This window comes from Dendrobates tinctorius, unplaced genomic scaffold (genome assembly GCF_039654945.1).
Source record: "Dendrobates tinctorius isolate UK_male_01 unplaced genomic scaffold, ASM3965494v1 ptg000020l, whole genome shotgun sequence".
Lineage (NCBI taxonomy): Eukaryota > Metazoa > Chordata > Amphibia > Anura > Dendrobatidae > Dendrobates > Dendrobates tinctorius.
The window spans coordinates 27,237,957-27,265,216 of NW_027361688.1; the positions used below are offsets into that span (position 1 = coordinate 27,237,957).

The 27,260-nt window shown below is 46.0% G+C and overlaps 1 protein-coding gene across 2 annotated transcripts in view; it reads right to left on the minus strand.

The window, feature by feature from the left end:
* Nucleotides 1-277: 277 nt before the first annotated feature.
* Nucleotides 278-27,260, minus strand: part of LOC141083571 (uncharacterized) — a 101,374-nt gene continuing 74,391 nt past the window's right edge. For both annotated transcript variants that reach the window (XM_073567918.1, XM_073567916.1), the window contains one exon: nt 278-5,113. The gene's annotated coding sequence lies outside the window, so the exon portion shown is untranslated. The remainder of the gene's footprint in view (nt 5,114-27,260) is intronic.

Below are 27,260 nucleotides of genomic sequence, written 5' to 3' on the forward strand. Positions count from 1 at the left end.
GCTGAATGCAGTTCCGAAACTTTACTCACGTTTCTGGCATAGACAAATGCCCGCTTCAGTGCCGTCCTCTCCAGGTCAGTGGCTCAGCTAACTCCCAGGCAGATGGAATACACACTTCCAGCACTCCCTTCCGAATATGCCTTTTCTGAACGTCTCCTTTCTAGCGCTAATCTGAAGTACTTGTAGTTCTGACTTACACTCAAGTTCTTCCTTCTTGATGTTACGTATAACTCCACTCGCATGACAGGCAGCTGTAGCCTGCTTCAGGGACTCCTTACAATCATGTCCCAGCTCACACACGTTGCTGCTGTGTCTCAAAGTCGTATGTGGTAATATAGTGGTCACAACTTCTATTCCTCAGGTTTCTGCTGTAGGATCATTAGTATCACGCACAGCCTCGGATACCAGTTCCCGGCCTTTGGCGCTAAAACTTAGGAAAGTTCTCTGCTCTAGCCCTAATCCCCAGTCTCTCTCTCCTCACGTTTCGTACTTTTCTATCTTCCTTCTGAATAACTGATCTTCTCTTTCTCTCTCTTTCCTTGCTAGCAGCTCCAGCTCACCGGAGGCTGCTGCATCTATATCCTTACCCTCCTTCCCTCAGTGGGGAAACTGTCTTCCTCCCCCTCTATGGGGATTCTGACCTAACTTCCTGTCAGCTTTCCCCTCTTAGTGCAATCTAAACTCACTCACCACCCAGCACCCTTCATGAACCAAAGCAGCTGCCATAAAGGGTGCTCTGCTGTTCTGATCCTCTCTTGAGGTACCCAGCCGGAGCTGCAGCGGACCATCCTCATTGTATCTACTCCCACCGCCAGCCTGGCGCTCCCTTTGAAGCCGTCTACCTGACTCTGTCTACAAAGGTTCCGTCCGGTAAGGTTGGTAGTTTTGCTACCCCTGCTGATGCTGGCATGACAGGTGTTGCAAATGGCCTGTTTGGGTTTATCGGCAGAGTCTTTAAAAAATAACCAGACTCGGGAAGATCTAACAGTTGGAATGGCAACTACCATCCTGTTGGTGTTGTGGGGAACGGATGGACGCCTTCTGTCTGCGGTCACCACACTGCTTCTTCCTGCCTGTTGCGGTGATATGCCTCCTTCCCCATATGTGCTGCTGTCATCGCTCTGCATGTCCTCCTACCAAGTTGCGTTAGTCACTATGTCATCCACCACCTTGTCTTCCACATCCGCACCCTGCTCCTCCTCCTGACTTTCCGGCAATTGTGTCTCATCATCGTCCACCTCTTGTGACCGTGGTTGCTCAAAGATTTGTGCATCGCTACATGGAATATCATCTTGCCACGCTTCAAGTGGAGCGGGCGAGAGGCACGAATCTCCAAATGTGAAACTGAACAGCTCTTCGGAGTGTCCGAGTGTGGCATCACTTGTCTCAGGGCACTCGGCATGGTGGGAAGGAGGATCAGGGTGAGTAATTTCCGGTCCACACTCACGGCTACTCAGACTTGACCGTGTGGAAGACATGGTGGTGTTGGTGGCTAAGTGACTGGAAGCATTATCCGCTATCCAACCAACAACCGTTTCACATTGCTCTTGCTTCAATAGTGGTGTGGTGCGGTCCCCTAGAAACTGGGACAAGAATTTCGATCGCGAAGATGTGGGTCTTTGCTGTGGCCCACTGTAAGCTTGGCCACGGCCTCGCCCTCTGCATGCACCATCAGCATCACGTCCACTTCCCCGTCCCTTGCCACTTGTCTTGCCCATTTTACATGGACTACTGAAATATTTGAAAAGCTCAATACAAATGGATTTATTTGGAGAAAAATTATATTTGATAAGTTTGCCTGCAAAGCGAAGATTTTTCCACCACAGAAACACCAAGCCTCAGCCTGAGATAACAGACTGTATTAATTTCTTTTTAGGTTTTGTGTTATTTTTTGAAAACACAAAGTAATGAGTAGAACAAGGCTAGCCAGTGCCGCCATCAGGGCATTACTGCCCTGACTGGTGTATGGGGCCCGGTGGGCAGAGGGGGCCTGCATCAGGCCCTGTCTCATCTGCTCACCGGGCACCTACCGGCAGGCTAAACTGGGCCCTTAGCGGCGCTGCGGTGCGGCAGTTGAACGCTATTGACATGCGGGCCCACCGGCCCACACGTCAATAGTTAACAGCCGCCAGCCAATTGGAGGCTGGCAGCTGACGTCAGCCGCAGCGCACACGTCGCCCGCGTCTGACGTCATTGTCAGTCGCCGGCGAGTGCGCGCTTCAGCAGCGTGGAGGGAGCTTCACCGCTGGAGCGCGGCTAGGTAAGAAGAACTTTTTTTTTGTTTGTTTGTTTTTAATTGAAAGCAGCAATCCGGGGGGCCCAGGGCAGACTGAGATACGGGGACAGAATGCCAGACATGGGGGCAGAATGCAGACATGGGGGCAAAATGGAAGACATGGGGGCAGAATAGAAGACATGGGGCAGAATGCAGACATGGGGGCAGATTGCAGACATGGCAGAATGCTGACATGATGGGGCAGAATGCAAGACATGATGGGGCAGAATGCAAGACATGATGGGGGCAGAATGCAGACATGATGGGGCAGAATGCAGACATGATGGGGGCAGAATGCAGACATGATGGGGGCAGAATGCAGACATGATGGGGGCAGAATGCAGACGTGATGGGGGCAGAATGCAGACATGATGGGGCAGAATGCAGACATGATGGGGCAGAATGCAAGACATGGGGGGAGAATGCAGACATGGGGCAGAATGCAAGACATGATGGGGCAGAATGCAAGATATGGGCACAGAATGCAAGACATGATGGGGGCAGAATGTGAGACACGGGGGCAGAATGCGAGACACGGGGGGGCAGAATGTGACAGTGAGACACAGGAGGGGGAAGAATGTGACAGTAAGACACAGGAGAGGGCAGCATGTGACAGTAAGACACAGGAGAGGACAGAATGTGACAGTGAGACAAGAGGGGGCAGAATGGACACGGGAGCGGAATGTGACAGTGAGACACAGGAGGGGGCAGGATGGGAGACACATGGTGCAGGATCATGGGGCAGGATGGATACGATGAAGACGGATCGGGAGATTTTATGGGGCACAATGAATACTCATGAGGGCGGGATATGAAAACATATGGCTGGAGCCAGGAATGAGGCACATGGGGGTCAGGATGGGGGATATTATTGCCATAGGGGCTAATTAAGGGATATTATTACTGCAGTGATGTATTTATTTTATTTTTTGAGTATACTGTTTTAAATGGGGGGGCGGTCCTGTTACTGTGTAGAGTGATACTGTGTTGCCTTTTTTTCTTCATGTGATGAAATGTAGAAGTTGGGAAAAAAATAAGTAATGTGTTCTGCAAGTGGAGCTCTAGATAACTGTGTTATTTCCTGCAGAGACGAGTCCTGGCTGGAAGACATGATGGCGATCTGTGCTGGATGAAAGATGAAAAGCAAGGATGAAGGACTTCACCTAGAGACATCACTGGTGAGTTAGTGTGTTACCTATACACTGACACTATATACTGTATACAGAGGTCCTGTGTATAATGTCTTTGATCACTGTAATACCTGTACACAGACACTGCATACTAAGTACAGGTCCTCTGTGTATAATGGGACTTATGGTGATAGTATTGGTTTTTTTTATTATTGATTAGTATTGTAGTATTCAGTCACTATGTGGTGGTAATATGTGGTCTGGACATGGTGTTGCAGTATTTGACCCTTGTATGTGCTATTATTTGGTCACTTTGTGGTGGTAATATGTGGTCTGGTCATGGTGCAGTGGTATTTGTTCCTTGTATGTGATATTATTTGGTCACTGTGGTAGTAATATGTGATCTGGTCATGGTGTGGCGGTATTTGTTCCTTGTATATGGTATTATAGGTCACTATATGGTGGTAATATGTGGTCTGGACATGGTGCGGTGGTATTTGTCCCTTATATGTGATATTATTGGTCATTTTAAAAATTGAAAAATAAATTAAAATATACCTAAACTGTATTGCATATTTTAACAAATATTTAAAAGGTTACAGTAGAGTATAGCTCGGCCAAAAGTGTCTACCGTGTTGAGATGGCGGCTTAAAAAATCTTTTGGCCAAACCAAAAGCTGCCGGCTATATGTGTGATCTGGTGATGGGAACTATTAATGTGTGATTGGTGAGAAGTGGAATTTTTCCAAGAGAGGGCGGTGGGACTGTGGACAGTTTGAGGGGTGGAGGTGGGGCGGAGTCTAAAGGGGGCCCCGAAAATGTCAGTATGGGGCGCTGAAATTCCTAGTGGCAGCCCTGACCACACTAATAAATCCCCAAATCTGACCCTATCTCGGCAGCCGCTCTCCCTACACTCAATCCGGAGCTGAATGCGCCGAGCAGGGCGGCGTCCAGTCTCTTATACCCCTGATAATGCTGTGCGGCCAGCCGATCACTGCATGACCACAACAAAGATGGCTGCGTCGTTTTATTGCCTGGCAGACAATCCCTGCAGCGTGATTGAGTCTCTAAAGTCCGCCAAAAATGCTGGGTGGAGACCTGAGTTCCCGCCGAGTAATCCCGGAAATGCTCGGTGCTTGCCGAGTACACAGAGTGCAGTGATACTCGGGCAAGTAACGAGACATGGCGAGCACGTTCGCTCATCACTAGTCCTCACCATAAAATTAATGAGGTTAAAATAGAACTCTTTGGCCTTAATGACCAAAGGTATATGTGGAGAAAAAAAAGGTACAGAATTTCAGGAAAAGAACATGTCTCCAACCATTAAGCAAGGAGGTGAATCATGCTTTGGGGTTGTGTTGCAGCCAATGACACGGGGTACATTTCACAGTTGGAGGAAAGAATGGATTATATTAAATTTCAACAAATTCTTGATGCAAATATAACACCATCTGTAAAAAAGCTGAAGTTGGAAAGAGGATGGCTTCTACAAATGGATAATGGTCCTAAACACACGTCAAAATCCACAATAGACTACCTCAAAAGGCACAAGCTGAATGTTTTACAATGGTCCTCACAGTCCCCTAATCCAGACATCATTGAAAATCTGTGCTGTGGCTACTTGATAGATGAACGCTCTGTAGGAAGATCGATCTGGTGCAAGCCTAGATAGGTCCACCAGGGTCACAGGCCCACAAAGCAAGAGAAGGCTATAAGAAGATAAAAAAGCATTGTCAAGTTACCCTTTCCTCAGTTCGAAATATAATTAAGAAAAATGCAGTTAACAGGAGGACAAGATAAAGTCTGGAAGACCAAGCAAATTTTCAGTGAGAGCTGCTCGTAGGATTGCTAGAGAGGCAAATCAGAACCCCCCTTGATGGAAAAAGACCTTCAGAAAGATTTAGAAGACTCTGGTGTTGTGGTACATTATTCTACTGTTCAGAGATACCTGCACAAATATGGCCTTCATGGAAGATTCATTAGACGAAAAACTTCCCTGCTTCCTTACTAGTAATGGGCGAGCACTAAAATGCTCGGGTGCTCGTTGCTCGGGTCGAGCAAAGTGGAATACTCGGGTACTCGGACAGAACAACAAACCCCATGTAACTCTATGGGAGACCTGAGAATTTTTACCATGATCCCCCCTGGGGGTCCTTTTAAGATCTAAAAACATCTGAAAATGATGGAAACACTGCTCAGTTGACATGGGGACATCATAGGGATCGCCCCTGGAAGATTTCCTGACTCCTAGTTCACAGCTTTAAACAATGTTGTCAGGGTTTCATGCCATTTTTACCGGCGCACCAAAAAACATACCAAAACGTATTTTGCTGGGAAATATGTCAAGGTACATCTTTTCCAGGTGAATTACTTGTATATAAGGCAAAATAATTAACCCCAGACCAAAATGTTCCTCCGCCACTTGGACTATGTTCAGACGCAGCGTTTTTGAAGCGTTTTTCAACTTCAACATTGCTTTTAACCAATACAAATGCATTCACTGGGAAATGTCATTGTAACATTTACTAACCCTAGCTAGCCATGTGGTGTGTGACATATAAGCAGACCCATCTTGTTTCATTTATGAAGGAGAGACTCTTAAAGTCACAGAGCCTATTTTTACCAGGGCATCAGGCGGCATTAATCTTCTTAAAGGGCCATTATTAAACAGTGGGTCTCCTAAACTGTTGTAGCCTATGCAGTGAGTGGATGGGCTGACAAGAATTACGACGCACCCCAATACCCCTTTCACAAGATGTCCAGGAGGGCCTCCATAAAATATGTTCCAGTGACTGCAAGGCCTGCCCTGCTACCAAGTCATATGCACCCCAATAAGCCTTGAACACACATACTGGATGGGCACAGGAAAATCCACTTTACATTATTCATTTTGTACTCCCATTCTGTTTTCTTATGCATTGACAGCAAGGTCTGCCCTCAGAGACATATTTAGAGTTTATGCTGCCCTAGGCACTTTTAGTGCTGCCACCCCCATTGGTGAGTATGACTAAGGCTGGGGTCAGACATGCGATAAACTCGCACGAGTCTTGCATGTTAATACCCGGCACGGCTGTAAGGGGGTGGTGCTGTTATGGACAATAAGAAACACACTGCAACTTTAAGAGACAGCACTCCCTTGTCTGGTGTGATGGAATGATCTGCTGCCCCTGTAAAGGACTGTGTTAATGAACTGCCCGAGGCTGAGGAGGGGAGCAGTTGAGCCTGTGAGAGCGTGAGCTGGAAGCTGCTGCTGAGAGCTGCTGTGCATGGAGCTGTGTAAAAAGGTCGCACATCCTGAGACTTAGTGGACTTGGGAGATTGAACAGACTCTTCTGTTGTTGCAAAGGTGGCTGTCCTGTGCCATTTTGAGAAGCCACGAAGAGACCGAGAAAGGGATTTACAGTTTCCAGGAGCACCTCCTGGACCCTGAAGCAAGGTGAAGAAAACGTTTAATGGATCTGCCTGGCAGAGGTGCGCACCACCATTCAAGACTGTTGGGGGCCCTCGAGACTGGACCTGAGTCCCCAACATCATCGTGAGTTTGTTCCCATTTGTGGACATATCAGGACATAGTGTAGGCTTCAACAGACACAACACGGCAGCCGTGTGGCCTGTTTAGTAGAGGCCAGGGAGGCTACACTTAGAGCAGCATCATTCTTTGTTTATTGTTTGGTTTTGCTTGTGTGATATATATTGATCCTCTGGAGCACCGTGATATTTAACGGCCCAGCTAAAGAATACAAACTCTTGTAAACTATCTTTTGCCATTGCATACCCCTGTTTGCACCTTCCTTATCCACTTAATTCCTTGCCTTCCAATAATTTTACCCTTTGTTGTTTGCACTTCATCTTGTGTACCATTGTCTCCCTGCACCGTGGTGGCTCCTCGGCCATCGCTTCAAGTGGCGCTGCGAGCAGGGTACTGTCACCAAGATAGAGGCAGCAGACAGAAATGGCGGGAATGCTAATAATAATAATAATCTTTATTTTTATATAGCGCTAACATATTCCGCAGCGCTTTACAATTTGCACACATTATCATCACTGTCCCCGATGGGGCTGACAATCTAAATTCCCTATCAGTATGTCTTTGGATAGTGGGAGGAAACCGGAGTACCCGGAGAAAACCCACGCAAACATGCTAATGTTAATGGGGATGCTGTGTGCATTGGTGGAACCCCTTCAAGGACACTCCCTATGGGCACCATATTTACTTTAGTGTGCTACCAAAGTTTGACGGCAATAATATGCCACTGTCCGACTGGGTGTCCCGGCTGCAAAGCACCCTGAAGATTTATAACATCAGCCCAGACCTTGAAGTGGACATCGCTTTAAGTGCCCTAGAGGGAGAAGCCCATATAAACAACTGCCTACAATCAGAACTCACCCGTAGTCCTCTGAAGGAGTTAGTGAAGTTACTGGAAGAGACCTACGGTGAAACTGCTAGCGCGGGACACCTCCGCAACAAATGTTTCTCGAGGCTGCAGCGGGAAGATGAAGGAATTTCTCAATATGCGACAGCACTGCAAGAAGTGATAGCGGAGGTGCAGAGAAAGGAGTCGGATGGACTTGGCAGCATGGGCTCTAAAGACCGGATACTCTGGGAACAATTCATTCTGGGACTGCACAACAAATTCTTGAGGCGAACACTGTCAGAACGGGTGCGGGTTAGATCCGGCTCTCATATTTTGTCAAATCCTGGCAGAAACAGTGGCCCAAAGCAAGGAAGAAAGCTACGCATCTGGGGTGATGCATGTCCAGGGCGCTAATACCTTAGGGGACCCAAACCATCAGGACGTGCTGGTCCAGGTGGGGCAAGATTAAAACGGTCCCTTGCCAACGTGCAAGAGAAACTGACCCAGATGGAGCGAAGAATTGGAGATCTGTCCACTGAACGTCCCTACTCGGCCGTGCCGGCCCCCTGTCGGCCCAGCCCATCGCCTGCAGTGAGAGAACTACAAGAGGCACGAGGAAAGGCTCGAGGTGCCCCCAGGTGAGGAGGAGGCATCCAATGCTGGGAATGTCGAGGACGGGGGCACCTTGCCAGAGACTGTCGGAAATACTCTCAAGACCAGCGGAAGCCACCGTTAAACTACCAACCCCCGCAGTAGTGCAGCACTCTGCAGGGGAGGGGAGGAGAGAGGCCGCTCCCTATCATAACGAACACTTGATTGCTGGGTGTCCCATCCTGCATGCTGAATTTGAGGGTGTTCCAGTGGACTGCTTGATAGATACCGGGTCACAAGTGACGGCGATCCCCAAAACGCAATTCAAGCAGCATTTTCAGGCCCTGGCCAAGCCAGAAAAAAAGACATTGATCAGGGTGTTTGCTGCCAATCAACAACCGATCACGGTCACAGGGGTCATGTGGATGAATATTCGAATCTGTGGGAAAGAAGTGGGGAGAAAAGGGATCCTGCTAGTCCCTGAGCCCATCAAAGAAGATGTACCTGTAGTTCTGGGATGAGTATCCTACGTGAACTCAATCAGATTATTTTTACCAAACAATGACCCGGTAATTGGAAAATTGGAAGAAGGCTACTACACATCAGCCTACTCAAGAAGCCCTTCAGCGACTGATCCATGTCTGTGAGATGCAGAAGAGTGTGCCATCTTATCAGACGGTAGAGGTCATCGGGGACCAGACTTGCCAAAAACTAGAGTGGCTGGAGCATGATGGAATACGTTCACCCTGGTATTCTAAGGGTGGTGGATGGTGAAGATGAGGAGGAGGAGGACACTAAATAGCCAAAATCAGGAAGCTTATACCCATGTTTGGTTGTGAAGAGGTGCATGGGAATACACCTCCCAAAAAGACACTACATTGTAGTTTATGTTTCACTGTCATCATTTGGTGGTGTTGAGAAGTCTGGCCCAATCCAGCACTTGTTCATTTTTATAAGAGTCAGCCTGTTTGCATTTTCCGCTGACAGACAAATGCGCTTATCTGTGATTATTCCACCAGCGGCACTAAAAACTCGCTCAGACAAAACGCTAGCGGCAGGGTAGGCCAGGACCTTCAAGGCGTAGAGAGCCAGTTCATGCCACTTGTCCAGCTTGGATACCCAATAATTAAAAGGCACAGAGGAATCACGGAGGATGTTGGTACGGTCAGCAAGGTACTCCCTCAGCATCTTATAAAACACTCCATTCCTTGTGACATTACCCTGCGCCTCAGGGCCAGAGCGATGGGAGGGTCTGAGAAAACTGTCCCAGAACTTTGCCAGTGTTCCCCTGCCTCTGCTGGATTGCAGTTGTGTCTCTCTCGCCTGTACTTCTGGGCTGTCCAATGAACTGTTATGTCTGCCGCCAGCGTTTTGAAATGGGAATTTTTTTAATAATTCTGCAACAATGACCCTCTGGTATTGCACCATTTTAGTACCCCTGTCTGCCTCTGGAACAAGAGAATGAAAGTTCTCCTTGTAGTGTTGGTCTAAAAGTGTCACTACCCAGTAATGACTGTTACTCTATATTTTTACAATACGACGGTCACGGGAAAGATAGCGTAACATAAAGTCAGCCATGTGTGCCAGACTTGTAACAGGCAAGGCTTCCGTGTCCTCACCAACAGGACAACTGACCAAGGTGTCCTCCTCCTTGTCCTCAGACCATCCACGCTGAACAGACGGTATGACAGTTGTGCTTGTAGTACTATCTATTGCGCATGAAAGTAGCTCCTGTTCTTCCTCCTCTTCCTCACTGTCAACCAATCCACGTTGGGATGATATGAGGCTGGGCTGTGTGTAATCACCCTGTATGGTTCCTTGCTCCATGTACTTGTGCTCCGCCTGCAATGCATCCTCTTTCATTGTAAGCAGAGAGCTTTTCAGAATGCAAATGAGCAGGATGGTGACGCTAATGATGGCGTCATCGCCGCTCACCATCATGGTGGACTCCTCAAAGTTTTGGCGGATGTTACATATGTCTGACATCCATGTCCACTCCTGAGGTCTTATGTGTGGAGTCAAACCTGAATAACGACGGCCTTGTTGATGCTGGTATTCAATAACTGCCCTCTTCTGCTCACAAATCCTTTCCAACATATGCAGTGGAGAGTTCCAACGTGTGGGGACAACACAACAGTCGATCGCTGCTGAAGCATGGCAAGGGCGGCTGAAGCTGTAGCTACAATAACTTTCTAAAATGGGCACACAGGTGGCGTACTTTCACAAGCAGATTCAGCAGCTCCGGGTAGCTTTTTAGAAAATGTTCAACAACGAGGTTAAGTACATGGGCCAGGCATGGTATATGTGTCAGTCCGCCTCGCCTCAGAGCCGCCACCAGGTTCCTACCATTGTCACACACAACCATGCCTGGCTGGAGGTTCAGCGGTGTCAGTCACACATCTGCCCGCTCTTTCAGAGCTGTCAACAACTCTTCAGCATTGTGTGGTTTGTCACCTAATCAAATTAGCTTCAGCATAGCCTGTTGCCGCTTGGCTTTGGCAGTGCTGCAATGTTTCCAGCTTGTAACTGATGTGCTCATTTCGGAGATGGAGTCTGAAGACGAGGAGGTGCAGGAGCTGTACACAGTGGGGGGCTACCCTGACTGACGTAGGGCCCGCAATCTATAGCGTCGGAAGGACGTGTTCCATCCCAAGGTCTGACGGGGTCCAGGCTTCCACTATATTAACCTAGTGTGCCATCAGCAAGATGTACGATCCCTGGCCACAAGCACTTGTCCACGTGTCCGTGGTTAGATGTACTTTCCCAGTAACTGCATTGTTGAGGGCATGGGTAATGTTGTGGGACAAGTGCTTGTGTAATGCTGGGACGGCACAGCGTGAGAAATAGTGGCAGGTGGGGACCGAGTACCTTGGGATGGTTGCCGCTATCAGGTTGCGGAAAGCTTCCGTCTCCACAAGCATAAAAGGCAACATTTCGAGCGCAAGCAGATGAGAAATGTGTGAATTTAGTACTGTGGATTGTGGGGCGTTGGCTGCAAATTTCCGCCTACATTCCAATGACTGGGGTATGGACAACTGAAGGCTGCGCTGGGACAAGGACGTGGATGTACTCGATGATGGTGCTATTTCACCGTGGGCAATGGCAGGTGCAGGGCATGAGGCATCTTCACATGCACCGTGGACAGGGGATTGGCTTGCACGCACAACAGTGGAAGAAGCAGTGGTATCACCAGCAGACATTGTTCCTGGAGCCTGGGGTTGGGCCCACAAAGTCAGGTGCTTTGCTGCCACGTGCCTGATCATGCTGGTGGTGGTAAGGCTGGTAGTTTTGTTACCCCTGCTGATGCTGGCATGACAGGTGTTGCAAATGACCTGTTTGGGGTTATCGGCAGAATCTTAAAAAATAATCAGACTCGGGAAGACCTAACAGTTGGACTGGCAACTTCCGTCATGTTGGTGTTACGGGGAATGGTTGCCCGCCTTCTGTTTGCAGCCACAACACTGCTTCTTCCTGCCTGAATGGGTGCTATGCTTCCCTCCCCGTGTGCTGCTGTCCTCGCTCTATATGTCCTCTTGCCAGGTTGGGTCATCCACCACCTCATCTTCCACTTCCGCACCCTGGTCTGCCTCCTGACTTTCTGGCTATTGTGTCTCATCATTGTCAACCTCTTGTGATCATGGCTCAAATATTTGGGCATCGCTACATGGAATCTCATCTTGCCCCACTTCAAATGGACCAGGCGAGAGGAACGAATCTATAAATGGAAAACTTAACAGGTCTTCGGAGTGTCTGAGTGTGGGATCAGTTGTTTCTGGGCACTCAGCATTTTGGGAGGAAGGAAGATCAGGGTGAGGAATATGCAGTCCAGATTCACGACTGCTCAGACTATACCGTGTCGAAGACAGGGTGCTGGTGGTGAATAAGTAACTGGAATTATTATCCGCTATCCAACCAACAACCTTTTCACACTGCTTGGGCTTCAATAGTGCTGTCTTGCTGCGGTCCACTAGGACTTCGGACACTAAGGTCCAGCGAGAAGATGTGGGTGTTTTTTGTGGCCCAATTTCAGCTTGCCCACGGCCTCGACCTCGGCATAAACCATGACGTCCACTTCCCCGTCCCTTGCCACGCGCCTTGCCCATTGTAAATGGACTAGAATATTATACATGTTCACTACAAATGGCTGAATTGGGAGCAAACTTGTATGTGATACGTGTGTGGGAAAACCACACTCTAAACTATCTAGACTGTAGTTAAAAAGGTTTTTTTTGCTATCAAATTGGTGGCAATAAGTACGGTAACAGACAGCAAAAACACTAGAATATGTAGGCCTAAAATGGCCAAAATTTTTGCACAGATAGATGAGGCCTGTCATTGAGATATCACACTGTCAAATATGTGGCCTGTTTTTTGTTTAAATTGCAAAATAGTGCTGTATATAACTAGAGTGACAGACCGGAAAACACTGGAATACCGGCCTAAAATGGCCAAACTTGGACCATGCAGATATATGAGGCCTGGCACGGAGATACCACACTGCCAAATATGTGGCTTGTATTTTTTAAAATGCAAAATAGTGCTGTATATAACTAGAGTGACAGACAGCAAAAAAATGGAATTTAGGCCTAAAATACCCAAATTTTTAGCACACAGATATATGAGACGTGTCACAGATATACCACACTGTAAAATATGTGGCCTGTATGTATTTTTTGGGGGGTTCAGCAAAATGGTGTCAAGAAATTGTGTAAGACACTCAAAAAAATTTCCACTCTACCATACCACATAAAAAATGAAAGATTTCTCTGCGCACTGAAAAGTGATGTTTGGGACCCCTTTAAAATGGCTGGATTTTTATGATGTGCTAGGAAAAGGATCTGGCTGTATTGTGCATTGTCAAAAAGCACATGCAGAAAAAAAAGGCTCTAGATTGCTTTACAATAAAATAATCTCTATTAATCTGGCAAAAAATTTTTCCTAGCCAATTAGACCTGGGGCTAGGTATATACGGTCAATATATGTTATAGATAGCAGCAGCACCAGCAGACAGGAAGGGAATGGACCCTCTTGATGTATGCAATATGTATATACATACAGTGCCTGCAGGCCTTGTACTGATATGTATAGAGTGACGTACACTACCCTGCCTGCCTAACACTGGAACCTATATACTCCAGAATTAGTCCTTAGAAGGACTGTTGGTTTAGCTGGATTTGAGTAGTTTACGAAGGTAGAACCCACACTGACTAATATATCCCCAAATCTAACCCTATCTCAGCAGCAGCTTTCCCTACACTATCTCAATCTGGAGCTGATTGCGCTGAGCAGGGCGGTGTCCGGTCTCTTATACCTCTGATGATGCCGTGCAGCCAGCCAATCACTGCATGACCACAACAAAGATGGCTGCGGCGTTTCATTGCCTAGCAGACAATCCCTGCATGCTGACTGGGTCTCTAAAGAACGCCAAAAATGCTGGGTGGAGATCCGAGTTCCCGCCGAGTAATCCTGGAAATGGTCGGTGCTCGCCGAGTACACTAAGTACAGTGATACTCGGGCGAGCACGTTCACTCATCACTACTTCCTAACAAAAAAAAATTTGGTTCTAAAATTGTGCTGCTGTAAAGTAAACATGTGGGAAATGTTACTTATTAAGTTTTTTGTGTGTCATATCTCTGTGATTTAAGGGCATAAAACTTCAAAGTTGGAAAATTGTGAAATTTTCAAAATTTTTGCCAAATTTCCACTTTTTCACAAATAAACGCAAGTCATATCAAAGAAATTTTACCACTATCATGAAGTACAATATGTCACAAGAAAACAATGTCAGAATCACCGGGATCCATGGAAGCGTTCCAGAGTTATGACCTCATAAAGGGACAATGGTCAGAATTGTAAAAATTGGCCCGGTCATTAACGTGCAAACCACTAAAGGGGGTAAGATACAAAGATTATGACTTACAGTCGGAGCACATCACCGGTAAGTGTGGGAGCAGAAAAACAATATAAATGATCATATTCTTAGAAAAATACACAATGCATGCAGTCTTTTCCATTAGAAGCGAGACATTTGTGATTTACACCGACCTTAACAACACCCCATATATTCTGAGGTGCTAGAATACATTTTAGGTAAATTATACCTGTGGATTAAGTTTAGATCCCTTCTAAGTGCACATATTACATGTGTGGAGCATGTTTTGTATAATGTCTAATTTGTCTTGCCTCAGCTCCCTAAATTCATAGTTTCTAATGTTATAAAAGTTTGTGCGCAATTTTTAGCTAATTTTGCCGATCCTGTAAGTTTGCTCCTTGAGCGCTCGTTCTAGGTATGGCATGTATACTTCAGGTTATGCTTACAGGTAAGAAGATATGAATGATAGGTTAGAATTACTCATCATGGTCTCTGTACCATTTTTCCAAAGCAGAAACATTTTATGAAGAATTTAATCATCCCGGTAGGGACAGACTGGGACTGAAATTCAGCCCTGGCATCTAAAAGCGCACAATCCCACACTGTCCCCACGAAAAAGCCCTGATAGGGATATCTATTAATAATATTACCCTGGAAGGAGGAAATCAAGATTTACTGCACAACCAATATTTCCAAAAATACTGCTATATAAGGTGCAATAATAATAGAAATATCACAATAATAATATACCCAAATATTACCAGCATATATAGTATTGATAATACCACCATACTGCTCATTAATGGGATTGTCCACTAGTAGGACAACCCCTTCTCAATCCGAACGTTTGCTCCTGTTAAAAATAAAACCCTTACACTCCCCTCTGGTGCCAGTGCTATTCCAGGGGTGTTTTTACTCACGTTCCTGGGGCTCATGTGATTTTGATACATTATACGAGCCATGCGGCAAATCAGTAGTGGCTTCACTCTCCCCATCTTCAGAGTAAGGCCAGGGTCAGACATGCAAGAAACTCGCACGAATCTCACATGTCAATACCCGGCACTGCCGCCGGCACTTGGGACCGGAGTGTGTGGCTGCAAAGAAATACATAGGGCCACACGCTCCTGTCCTAGTGCCGGCGGCAGTGCAGGGTGTTGACATGCGAGACTCGTCCGAGTTTCTCACATATCTGACCCCGACCTAATAAGTAGTCAAGAGAAAGTCAGGGCTGTGGCTGGCCGCTCACTTTCTCTCGATTACTCAGAATCGAGCTGCGGATGTGACTTCTTCCAGCAGTGAGAACAGGTCGGTTGACTGGCATTAGTAGTACAATGTCAGGCTGCCTTACTTGTTCTCCCCGTCACTGCTCTGATGTCCGACCTCCTGTCACTGCTGAACACTGCAAGTACCGGTGACAGGAGGAAACTGGAGCTCAGCTCAAAGTGCTGGGCTGCAATAAGATGGCGCCAGCTACATGTACAGTAATGCACTGGGCAGCTCAGGAGACGTGCAATGTTTGCAGCTGCGATAGCACCAAGCATAGAAGTAGAGATGGACGCCTGGGTCCCTTATAGCCCGGGGCTTTAGTATTTGTGGTGTGTAAGTGTCATTCTATGACACACATAAGAGAAAAAATGGCAGACCCCAGTGGATGAGTAAAAAAGTAATAAAAAAATGTTAATGCAATAAATGTTATTATGCTTTGAAAATTATCACAAAAATAAAAATGCTGATACAGAGCCGTACAGCTAAAGCGTTTAACCCCTTCCTGACATATGACGTACTATCCGTCCATGTGCCCTGGGCCTTAATGCCCATGGACGGGATAGTACGTCATCGCAATCAGCTGCACTCACGGGGGAGCGCAGCTGATCGCGGCCGGTTGTCAGCTGATTATCACAGCTGACACCCGGCACTATGTGCCAGGAGCGGTTACGGACCGCTCCCGGCACATTAACCCCCGGCACACTGCGATCAAACATGATCGGTGTTCCGGTGGCATAAGGGAAGAATCACGCAGGCAGGGGGCACACTGCGTGCTTCCCTGAAACCCTCGGAACAACGTGTTCTCACATTGTTCAGAGGGTCTCCTCCCTGCATGCCCTCGGATCCAAGATGGCCACGGTGGCCTTCTGGATCCTGCAGGGTGCTGGCTTCTCAGTGCTTGCTGAGATCAGGCACTGAGAAGCCGCCTGCAGTGCATGTCAGATCGCTGGTCTGACACAGTGCACTGCAAAATGTCAGATCAGCGATTTGACACTATATAGTAATGTTCCACACTGGGACAATGTAATAAAATAAAAAAAGTGTAAAAATTTTAAAAAAATTCACAACAAATTCTGTTTTTTGGTAAATAGTACACATATTTAATATCGCCGCGTCCGTAACGACCCGCCCTATAAAACTGTCTCACTAGTTAACCCCTTTAAAAAAAAAACAAGGCAAAAACCAATGCTTTATCATCATACCACCGAACAAAAACTGGAATAACACGCAATCAAAAAGAAGGCTATAAATAAACATGGTACCGCTAAAAATGTCATCTTGTCCCGCAAAATACGAGCTGCCATAGAGCATCAGCAGCGAAAAAGTAAAAAAGTTATAGCTCGCAGAATAAAGCGATGCAAAAATAATTAATTTTAATATAAAATTGTTTTTATTGTATAAAAGCGCCAAGACATAAGAAAATTATATAAATGAGTTATCGCGGTACTGACCCGAAGAATAAAACCGTTTTATCAATTTTACCACACACGGAACGGTGTAAACGTCCCCCCCCAAAAGAAATCCATGAAATGCTGGTTTTTGTTCATTCTGCCTCCCAAAAATCAGAATAAAAAGAGATCAAAAATGTCACGTGCCCGAAAATGGTACCAATAAAAACGCCAACTCTTCCCACAAAAAATAAGACTTCACATGACTCGGTGGGTCACAATATGGAAAAATTATAGCTCTCAAAATGTGGTGATGCAAAAACTATTTTTGCAATAAAAAAGCGTCTTTTAGCTTGTGACAGCTGCCAAACATAAAAACCTGCCATAAACAGTAAATCAAACCCCCCTTTATCACCCCCTTAGTTTGGGAAATATAATAAAATTTAAAAAAAATGTATTTATTTCCGTTTTCCCATTAGGGTTAGGGCTTGGGTTAGGATTAGGGGTGTGTTGGGGTTAGGGTTGGAGTTAGAATTGGGGGGTTTCCACTGTTTGGGCACATCAGGTGCTCTCAAAACGCGACATGATGTCTGATCTCAATTCCAGCCAATTCTGGATTTAAAAATTCAAACGGTGCTACTTCCCTTCCATGCTCTGCCATGCGCCCAAACAGTGGTTTACCCCCACATATGGGGCATCAGCCTACTCAGGACAAATTGGACAAGAACTTTTGGGGTCCAATTTCTCCTGTTACCCTTGAGAAAATAAAAAATTGGGGACTAAAAGATAATGTTTGTGGAGAAAATGTGATTTTTTTATTTTCACCCCAGGCGTTACAAACTTCTGTGAAGTCCTTGAGGGTGCAAAGTGCTCACCAGACATCTAGATAAGTTCCTTTGGGGATCTAGTTTCCAAAATGGGGTCACTTGTGGGAGGTTTCTACTGTTTAGGCATATTAGGGGCTCTCCAAATGCGATATGACACCCGCAGACCATTCCATCAAAGTCTGCATTCCAAAACGTCATTACTTCCTTATCGAGCCCCAACATGTGCCCATACAGTAGTTTTCTCCCACAATGGGGTATCAGCGTACTCAGGACAAATTGGACAACAGCTTTTGGGGTCCAAATTCTCCTGTTATCCTTGGGAAAAAAAATTGGGGACTAAAAGATCATGTTTGTGGAAAAAATATGTTTTTTTATTTTCAAGCCCGGGCATTGTAAACTTCTGTGAAGCACTTGGGGGTTCAAAGTGCTCTCCACACATCTAGATAAGTTACTTGGGGGTCTTGTTTCTAAAATGCGTCACTTGTGGGGGTTTCCACTGTTCAGGCACATCAGGGGCTCTCCAAACGCGACATAGCATCCAATCTCAATTCCAGCCAATTCTGCGTTGAAAAAGTCAAACGGCATTACTTCCCTTCCAAGCTCTGCCATGCGCCCAAACAGTTGTTTACCCCTACATATGGGGTATCAGCGTACTCAGGACAAATTGCACAATAACTTTTGGGGTCCTGTTTCCCTTGGGAAAATAAAAATTGGGGTGAAAAGATCATTTTTGTGGAAAAAATATGATTTTTTAATTTTACGGCTGTACGTTATAAACTTCTGTGAAGCCCTTGGGGGTTTAATTTTCTCACCACACATCTAGATAAGTTCCTTGAGGGGGGTCTAGTTTCTAAAATGGTGTCAATTGTGGGGGTTTTCCACTGTTTAGGCACATCAGTGGCTCTCCAAACGCGACATGGCGTCCAATCTCAATTCCAGCCAAATTTCCATCGAAAAAGTCAAACTGCGCTCCTTCCCTTCTGAGCTCTGCCATACACCCAAACAGTGGTTTACCTGTATATATGGGGTATCAGCGTGCTCATGAGAAATTGCACAATGACTTTTGGGGTCCAATTTCTCCTGTTTCCCTTGGTAAAATAAAAAAAATTGGACCTGAAGTAATTTTTTTGTGAAAAAAAGTTAAATGTTCATTTTTTTTAAACATTCAAAAAATTCCTCTGAAGCACCTGAAGGGTTAATAAACTTCTTGAATGTGGTTTTGAGCACCTTGAGGGGTGCAGTTTTTAGGATGGTGTCACTTTTGGGTATTTTCTATCATATAGACCCCTCAAAGTGACTTCAAATGTGATGTGGTCAGTAAAAATAAAATGGTGTAAAAATGAGAAATCGCTGGTCAAATTTTAACCCTTATACAGTGGGGCAAAAAAGTATTTAGTCAGTCAGCAATAGTGCAAGTTCCACCACTTAAAAAGGTGAGAGGCGTCTGTAATTTACATCATAGGTAGACCTCAACTATGGGAGACAAACTGAGAAAAAAAAATCCAGAAAATCACATTGTCTGTTTTTTTTTCATTTGATTTGCATATTATGGTGGAAAATAAGTATTTGGTCAGAAACAAGCAAACAAGATTTCTGGCTCTCACAGACCTGTAACTTCTTCTTTAAGAGTCTCCTCTTTCCTCCACTCATTACCTGTAGTAATGGCACCTGTTTAAACTTGTTATCAGTATAAAAAGACACCTGTGCACACCCTCAAACAGTCTGACTCCAAACTCCACTATGGTGAAGACCAAAGAGCTGTCAAAGGACACCAGAAACAAAATTGTAGCCCTGCACCAGGCTGGGAAGACTGAATCTGCAATAGCCAACCAGCTTGGAGTGAAGAAATCAACTGTGGGAGCAATAATTAGAAAATGGAAGACATACAAGACCACTGATAATCTCCCTCGATCTGGTGCTCCACGCAAAATCCCACCCCGTGGGGTCAGAATGATCACAAGAACGGTGAGCAAAAATCCCAGAACCACGCGGGGGGACCTAGTGAATGAACTGCAGAGAGCTGGGACCAATGTAACAAGGCCTACCATAAGTAACACACTACGCCACCATGGACTCAGATCCTGCAGTGCCAGACGTGTCCCACTGCTTAAGCCTGTACATGTCCGGGCCCATCTGAAGTTTGCTAGAGAGCATTTGGATGATCCAGAGGAGTTTTGGGAGAATGTCCTATGGTCTGATGAAACCAAACTGGAACTGTTTGGTAGAAACACAACTTGTCGTGTTTGGAGGAAAAAGAATACTGAGTTGCATCCATCAAACACCATACCTACTGTAAAGCATGGTGGTGGAAACATCATGCTTTGGGGCTGTTTCTCTGCAAAGGGGCCAGGACGACTGATCCGGGTACATGAAAGAATGAATGGGGCCATGTATCGTGAGATTTTGAGTGCAAACCTCCTTCCATCAGCAAGGGCATTGCAGATGAAACGTGGCTGGGTCTTTCAACATGACAATGATCCAAAGCACACCGCCAGGGCAACGAAGGAGTGGCTTCGTAAGAAGCATTTCAAGGTCCTGGAGTGGCCTAGCCAGTCTCCAGATCTCAACCCTATAGAAAACCTTTGGAGGGAGTTGAAAGTCCGTGTTGCCAAGCGAAAAGCCAAAAACATCACTGCTCTAGAGGAGATCTGCATGGAGGAATGGGCCAACATACCAACAACAGTGTGTGGCAACCTTGTGAAGACTTACAGAAAACGTTTGACCTCTGTCATTGCCAACAAAGGATATATCACAAACTATTGAGATGAAATTTTGTTTCTGACCAAATACTTATTTTCCACCATAATATGCAAATCAAGTGAAAAAAAACAGACAATGTGATTTTCTGGATTTTTTTTTCTCAGTTTGTCTCCCATAGTTGAGGTCTACCTGTGATGTAAATTACAGACGCCTCTCATCTTTTTAAGTGGTGGAACTTGCACTATTGCTGACTGACTAAATACTTTTTTGCCCCACTGTAACTTCCTAACAAAAAAAATTGGTTCCAAAATTGTTTTGATGTAAAGTAAACATGTGGGAAATGTAACTTATTAAGTTTTTTGTGTGTCATATCTCTGTGATTTAAGGGCATAAAAATTCAAAGTTGGAAAATTGCGGAATTTTCGCCAAATTTCCATTTTTTTTTTACAAATTAACGCAAGTTATATGAATGAAATTTTACCACTATCATGAAGTACAATATGTTACGAGAAAAACATTATCAGAATCACCGGGATCCATGGAAGCGTTCCAGAGTTATTACCTCATAAAGGGACAGTGGTCAGAATTGTAAAAATTGGCCCGGTGTAACAGGCCAGATTAACCCCTCGCCCAAAATATACCGGGGTTAAAGTGGCCTAGGCCAGATTACACCCCGGGTATATTCTGGCCTAGGCCAAAGTATACCTCGGGGTATAAATTGGCCTAGGCCAGTTTATACCCCTCTGGGCCAGAATATATCACCTCGGGTATATTCTGACCTAGGCCAAACTATGCCCCGGGTATAAATTGGGCTAGGCCAGATTATATCCCTCCGGGTCAGAATATACCCCAGTTGCTGTAGATCAGATTTTTCACACTTTTGAGAACCATCAAAAATGGGGCCCCAGGCAGTGCACGGTGTCCCAGGCAGCACACGGGGCCCCAAGGTAGCAAACAGGGGCAGAGACAGTGAACGGGTTCCCAGGCAGCACACAAGGGGCAGAGACAGCACACGGGGCCCCAGGCAGCACAGGGGGCCCCAGGCAGCACACAGGGCCCCAGGTAGAGCACAGGAGCCACAAGCAGCACATGGGGGCCCCAGGCAGCTCACAGGGCCCCCCGCAGCACACAGCCCCAGACAGAGCACAGGGGCCCCAGGCAGTGCACAGGGCTCCAGGCAGCACACAGGGGCAGAGACAGTGAACAGGGTCCCAGGCAGCACACAGGGAGACAGAGTGCAGAGGGGGTAGAGACTGTCTCTGCCCCCCGTGTGCTGTCTGGGACCCCTGTGCAATGTTTGGGACCCCCTGTGCGCTGGCTGGGGCTCCGTGTGTTGCTTGGGGCCCCTGTACCCTGTCTGGGGCTCCGTGTGCTGCCGGTGGCCCCATGTGTTGCCTGGGGCCCTCATGTGCTGCCTGGGTCCCTGTGTGCTGTCTCTGCCCCTTGTGTGCTGCCTGGGGCCCCTGTACTCTGCCTGGGGGCCCTGTTTGCTCCCTGTGGCCCCTGTGCTCTGCCTTGGGCCCCGTGTTCTGCCTGTGGCCCCTATGCTCTGCCTGGGGTTTTGTGTGCTGCCTGGGGCCCTGTGCACTGCCTGGGGCCACGTTTTTGATGGTTCTCAAAAGTGTGAAAAATCTGATCTACAGCAGCTGGGGTATATTCTGAACCGGAGGGGTATAATCTGGCCTAGGCCAATTTATACCCCAGGTGTATTCTGGGCGGGGGGTTAATCTGGCCTGTTAACATGCAAACTACCATGGGGGTAAAGGGGTTAAAGGTAAAGTTCACATGTTGCATATTTGGTGCTAATTGTTCCACAGCGTACCTACCGCTAATTCGGCATGATAACAGTCACAGGACAGAGATATATTATTTTAGTTGGGAGCTTTTTGTCAAGAGAACCTTATAGTTCCCCATGTCTAATGAGGGATAGTATAGAGTATACTCCAAATGATGCACAGTGGCTTGGACAAAATTACTGTCATTGTGTGAACAATTAAGCAAGCTGAAGACAAAATGATCTCACGGCACATTTCCTTTGCATTTTATGCAAACAAAATTCTATATATTTTCATCTTTTACATTTTAAAAATTGCAAAAAAAGGAAAATTTGCTAATGCAAAAATTTGGGCACCCTTGGGGAGATTTGTGTGCTCAGATAATTTTGCCCAAAGTTTCAGACCGTAATTAGCCTTTTAGATTTATGACTTCTTCACTGTCATTGTTAGGAAAGGCCTGTTGATGGAAATGTCCCAGCTTTATAAAGCCCGGCCTCCTCTAACCTTGTGCCAAATACACAGCTGCCATAGATTCTTCTGAGTAGCTGCCAAGTAGAGACGAGCAAATCTTTCACGGTTTGGTTCGGTTGTGGGGTCATTATATCAAGACGTCTGGACAGAGCAGTATTCATATGGATCACCCCAGTGAGATTATATGCGAAACAGAGTGTGACCTCTGAAATATCGTTATGGACTGAAGGGAAGTCAGCACCGCGGGACTGACAGATATAAAGGCCACATTTATAGGGGTAATCAGGACCAATCAGAAAGTCCTCTGATCCTTCAGTTCTCCAGTTATTCCCTGACTATTGCATTTACTACTTGCCCCTGAGGATGGGCGTATTCCTGTGTAATGCTTTATTCTCATCAGTGATCTAGAGACAAAACTAGTAATATTAAGAAACACATATAAATGGATGCAGCTGCTTGATCTTTAATGGTTACAGGTATGTGACAACATTCGTGTTCCGCTGCTCGTCATGTCACAGTGAGATCACCATTATGACATCATTCGTTTTCCGCTCCTCTGTGATGTCACAATGAGATCACTATTGTGACCTCACGGACTGAGGGGTTGTACGGAGTGACACTGCAGGAAGAGGCTTTGTCTGGAAAGACTCACTGTGTGTTACACACTTAGCGATATTCCTCCGGGATAATCTGCTGTTTTGATTTCTTCTGATTGTGACTGAGCTAATAAGATTTGTACAAGGCGCTCCTATCAACATCCGCCGCCAGCATTCCGGGGCTTTGGCCCCTGGAGGTAAGTGTTTTCCCAGATATTTATCCAATATGGGGTTATTGTTAGTAAGTTACATGGTACATTTTTTGGAGGATTCTTCATGTGTCACTTGTAATCCCGGAGCCTTCTCCCATCATGTATTCCCTATTCCAGGCTCAAACAAATTGTAAGCTTGAATGGAGATCCCCTGTAAGCGATAAAGAAGTCACGTGTATCTCTGATCTTCATATGTGTGACTTCATCAATACTTTGGGGGAAAATAATTCCAAATTTATGGTAATGTCATGATCCAGGTCGGGGTTTGCTTCTTGCTTTTCTTTCCCCGGCCTGGTCATGGAGGGGTTAACTTTTCCTGCCTCTCTTCCGTTCTTGGGTGGCTATGTATTGGTGCTGTTTTTTTGTAGCCTTTGTCAGTGATAGCTCTGGTCCTTGGATTGAGTTTCTCCAACTTGTTGGGATTTACTATTTTCCTGATCTGTTCAGTCTTAGAGTTCAGGCTCCCACATGAGACCAGTGACAGACCAATTCCCCAATATCAGCAGCTCTGCCGACAGTCCAAGTGTTGATCTTTTTGTTCCCAGCTAAATAAGCCGTCGCCAGAGGAATCTGCCAGCGGCTTTCTTACATAGAACACAGGTGCGATCGGCAGACTTAGCGCTCCTGTGTATGGAGGAGTCAGGAGAAATATCTGCCGGCTGAACAGATCAGCTGAACCATGGGCCGACAGCTATGTGTTGTGTATGTGTCCCCTTACTCATAGGAATGATCCTAGGTCTGGTTACGTAAATGAGGTGCAAAGTATAATGTCTGTATTAGAAGCTCCAAATATCTGACATCTATTCTTTTCTTCCAATAGAATACTTCATTATGGTTATTCTACATCCTGCCGTCTACTTCTTCCTTGGATTCGTCTCCTGTGTCGTCTGTACCATCATCATCATCTGTGGGTAAGTCTTATACTGATTTGTGGGCTACACGGGAGTCTATAGAAGAAACATCCCATCTTTAGGTCATCACACGATTCAGGAAAGGGAATCATCTAGAGAAGATGTTTAGTGGGTCATAAACTGGCTCTGACCGGTCCGAGCACAATGGACTTTTCTGTATAATTGAAAAAAATGCTGATTGTCATAGATCACAAAAATGACTGCAGATCAGGAGAGACAAAATAGACGACGAAAAATAAATGTCTTCATAACATTCTGCAGAACACAGATAGACTTTACTTTACAATTTGCTACATGACTTCTGTTTTATCATTTTATAGACTTCTGATAGAGAAGAAATGCTGGAGAGAAGATACAGAGAATAGGGCTGATCCTTACGGTACGTACAGCCTCACTAATCTGACATTATCAGCGTCGGACTGGAGTACCTTGGGCCCACCAGAGAAAATCATTCTTGAGGCCCACTATGTAGCTACATAGAAATAAATACAAGACCACCAATTGTGTGGTAAAACACGCTAATATCAGGGTATAATATAAGGTAGTACATGTAGCAGGGTTTAGGGTAGCCCTCTCATAGAATATAATGTAGCCTCCCTCATAGAATATAATGTAGCCTCCCTCATAGAATATAATGTAGCCTCCCTCATAGAATATAATGTAGCCTCCCTCATAGAATATAATGCAGCCCCCCTCATAGAATATAATGCAGCCCCCTTCATAGAATATAATGCAGCCCAGCTCATAGAATATAATGTTGCACCCCACAAAATATAATGTAACCCCCTCATAAGGTATAATGCAATTCCTACCATAAAATATAATGTAGCACCCTCATAGGGTATACTGCAGCCCTCTCAAATAGAATAATGCGGCCCCCCAGAGTATACTGTAGCCCCCTCATAGGGCATAATGCTGCCCCATCATATAGTATGATGTAGTCCCCTGAGAGAATAATGCAGCCCCACCACAGAATATAATGCAGCCCCCATAGAGTATACTGTAGCCCTCCCAGAATATAATGTAGTTCCCTGACAGAATAATGCAGTCCCCCCACAGAAAACAATGTAGCCCCCACATAAAGAATACAGCCCCCTCAGAGCATAATTCAGCCCCTCTCCACCTCCATCATTGTCCTCATCGCCACCTCCATCATTGCCTTCTCCCGCACCACCCCCATCATTGCCCATTTCACCACCTCTATCTTTGCCTCCTTCCCCACCACCCTATCATTGCCAATCTCCAATACACACATCTCCAATACACACACATAGCACTACTCTCTCTCATACTCACACACAAAGCACCACACCGCATACACACAAACACACACGCATGCACACAGACACACAGCACACTCACCTCTCTGCAAGTTCCCCGCAGCACATCCCAGCAGCCACTTTTTTGCCGGCAGCTTTCTGTCTGAAACAGCTGCATGCTGAATGATGACATCCAGCTGCGTTGTCTCAGACAGGAAGCAGGATGCCGGGATGTGTGCGGGGAACTTGCGGAGAGGTGAGTGTGCTGTGTGTCTGCGTGCGTGTGTGTATGTGGTGCAGTGCGGTGCGATGCTTTGTGTGTGAGTGTGAGAGAGTGGAGCAGTGGTGGTGGGGTTTTACATGCAGGCAGTGCTAACTGCAGCCTGCGGCTAGCGCTGCTTACTATTAAAGTAAAATGGTATTCACTCCTCTCCACGCCCATGGGGGCATGGGTTGACGTGAATATTCATTTCTCTTTAGCAGCAGGGACAGGTTCCTGTCTCCAGCTGCTGCCCCGCAGGCTCAGGGCGGCCCCCTTCACTCAGGGGCCCTAAAGCCGCTGGCTGGGTGCCCCTTGACGAGTGGGGGCCCTAGGCAGCTGCTGGCCAGTATGCCAGCAGGTGTCAGTGCATGAGACCACCGGAGAATCGCAGTCCGCATTTTAAAGCTGAATAATTACTCTAGTCATATTCTGATTAGCTTCTTTCAATACATGAAATCTGTTTCAGAGTACGGTCACACTAGGCGTTTTTTTTCGGCAGCAAAACTTGATCTCTTGGCAGGAAAGAAGCTGCAGAAACAAAATCTGTTTTCCTTGTTTTGTTTCTTGCATTTTGTAGCGTTTTTGATGCTTTTTTGTGTGTTTTTTGCAGCGGTTTTGGCGTGCTCGATTTATCTCTTGTGCATGCTGAAACATATTGAAGCTTTTATTTTATCAATGCTAATGTCAATGTTCTGTGTTACAGATGATCCAGGTGACGATGCTCCTCATGGACTGACGGCCACAAAGACAGATGTCGTCAGAAACACTGATAACTCTTCATCTGGCCCTGGTTATACGGCCATCGATATAGACCCAGATGAGAATGTGATCGTCTCCTCTGATGGTAAGTTCTCAGATTTTCATATGTTTAACAGAAAAAAAACTGCCTAGTTAAAATAAAAAATCTCTAAAAGGAACATGTTGGTGAATAACCCCATACATCAAGGGCAGACATATCATTGATGCAACCACTGGGGCCCAAGAGGTAAGGGGGGCCATTACCGCCTACAAAGTAGGTGAAATTTTGCATTATGATGAGCTATTGGACTGTAAAGGGCCTTTATACTATTCTTGCACAGGGGCCCTTTTTGGTTTGTGTCCGCCAGTGTCATACATGAATGATACCCGGAGGATTTGGCCATTCTATTTTTCGTAATTAATAGTACCATTTAGAGATGATAATACCTTTGTCATTTTAATATTTGTAACAAACGTATAGAAGCTTTTATTTTAATGATGCTGATGTCAATGTTCTATGTTTCAGAAGAACAAGAGGATGACAACTCTAACGTCAGTGACGATGCTCCTCATGGACCAATGGCCGAAAAGAGAGATGTGTGTACAAACACCGATAACTCTTCTTCTGGCCCT